The sequence below is a fragment of the Pteropus vampyrus genome, unplaced genomic scaffold (assembly GCF_000151845.1).
Source record: "Pteropus vampyrus isolate Shadow unplaced genomic scaffold, Pvam_2.0 Scaffold152, whole genome shotgun sequence".
Lineage (NCBI taxonomy): Eukaryota > Metazoa > Chordata > Mammalia > Chiroptera > Pteropodidae > Pteropus > Pteropus vampyrus.
Genome location: NW_011888933.1, coordinates 4,149,539 through 4,152,028, shown reverse-complemented (window position 1 = coordinate 4,152,028; position 2,490 = coordinate 4,149,539).

Here is a 2,490-nt window from a genome sequence, read left to right as displayed (position 1 = left end):
TCATGATTTTGAGTTTGCTTTTGTTGACTCTTGCCTCATTCTTTTGTATTGATTTGCTTAGTTTAACTGTGTTCTGAGGTGCTTTACTGTCATTCTTATGTATCTTCAATATTCTCTCCTTTCTAAAGCTGAATTTTTTACTTATTTTCTAATGTTGGGGGCATTTTCCAAGTCAAGAGTCATCACAACTATCCCCCATTTGAAAATGAAAGCAGTATCTAGACCTTTAATTATTATTTCATTCTGATTGTTTTGCTCAAAGCTCCCTGATATCAACTGTATAGAGATGAAAATTTTCTTAGGGATTTTAGAGAGATAATGAGATGATGTTAAAAACACTGGGAACTTCTGTACTGAACAACAGCATAGAAAGAAGCAGTGTGACTTGTCCTCCTGAGTAATCTTGAAAAGTGGCACATGTTAAAATGGGAAATATGTTGATGTGACTGTTAAAACTATTGAAAACAATCTTAAGAAATAAAATCTGAAAGCAAGACTTGATTTTCCACACACTTTCTCCACTGTTACACACGACTGGTTTGGATCTCAGAACACAAACATGAAAAGCCAACTCTCTAAATACCTGCCTCATAAACTTATATGAGTTAATAAGTTTATGAGTTTTACAACTACCTCGTAAATTTATGTCATTCATAAGGTGTTCATAAGTCTTGAGACTATATTCTATCCTGTGACATGAGTCTAGCACCTGACTTTAGCTTACACTTTTAAATATATATAATATAATTAAATAGCATATATATGAAAATATATGTGACAGCAACATTTAGGAAAAATAATAAAGGAAATGCCAAGTGGAATACAAAAATAATCCTTTCACTTCAGTGTCCTTTTTCTAATGATGATACCAAGAGGTGTTTTACATGGAAGCTTGGTTACTCTGCACAACAAAAACTGAAATCAAGAGAATAGGTAAAACATTTCAAACATTCCTAGCGATTTTAATAGTCTAGTAAAAGCCTATCTGCTTCAACAGTAAGGGCTTTCTTTTCTAATGGAAGTTAAGTGTTTTGAGAAATCAAGCCACAGGAAAGGGACCTTGGAAACTTTTGTGCCTCAAGCAAACTTGATAGGTGGGGCCAAATCTAGAATGGGTAAAATGTCAAGAGAGGAAGTCCACAGTTCACACAGTTGCACATTTTGAAGGTGCGTTATTCATGGTGAACACTCTCCACTCTTTTCTATCCTACTCAGCTCCAAGAGTTTCATTGGACTTCCTTGCCTTCGGCCTTCCACTGGTTTTGACCTATGAAATGCACCTGTAGGAGATCAGCTATGAGTGAACATGTGCTTGGTGGATTTACTCCCCCAGCACCCTTCCTGTTACATCTCTGCACAGGCTAATGTTTAGGTCAGATGGGCCCTTCCATATCACTCTGCATAGGGGTGGTACCATCTCCCCGTTTGCCTAATTCTGAAATACTGTACCGTCTACTATTGGTTTATCTAAAGCTGCCCACGTCTGTGAGCATTTCCTTTTGGAAAGTCTCATCACTTAACCTAGTTCAAATGGGCTGTGAGATTCTTTCTAGAATACTGACTGATACAAACATTGAAACTAAAAATACCCAGATCTAGTGGTTTTAAGTGAAGTCATTTTTAATAAAATGAAAAAGTAATTTTGAAAACTTTGCTAACTACTCAGATGAACATTAATGTGCTAGGGAAAAGTATTGCACAAATTTCCTCAAGATTGAATTTTTATTTTACTTTATAAAAAGATATGGAAGAGAGTGAGAAAGAGAGAGACAGAGAGAGAGAGAGAGAGAGAGAGAGAGAGACAGACAGACAGACAGACACAAAAGAATACCGGGATTAGAGGTAAAAATCTTAGAAGAGGAGAATGAATTCATTGTTCATCTTAACTGTAAGTTACAGAGAGGCTAAAAATTTGATTAGAAGAGCAGATTTTTTTTTTTTTTGAAGGTTTTTACAATCAATACTTTCAAGGCAAAACTGTGGGAGCTCTCATCACACATGACAAAATGGTTGCAACAAAAACAAAGTTTGAGAGTTGGGTGATTCCGTTGATCATCACTCATAGTTCTCAAATTGGATGAAAATTATAGATATAGAAATAAACAACTCTTTCATCGGCCATCTTTCATCATTTAAAATGTCCTTTAAGTATTTCTCTAAGGCACACATGAAAGTGACAAGTAGATGGAAAACAGTTATCAGCCACCGCATGTCAGAAATGACACAACCTCACAGAAGATGTATTAAAATTTTCACCAACAGTAGTATAAACATTTGCACTAATTCCCCTGTTGGCCACATTATGCTGTTTTCAGCCTTCTCTCAATAAATATAACTTCCAGGAGAGCAGAGTTATTGTATTTCTTGTTTACCACTCTGTCTTAGTCTATTTGGCCTGTTATAACAGAATACCATTGACTGGTGGTTTATAAATCACAGAAATTTATTTTTCCTAGTTTTGGAGGCTGAGAAGTCCAAAATCAAGGTGCC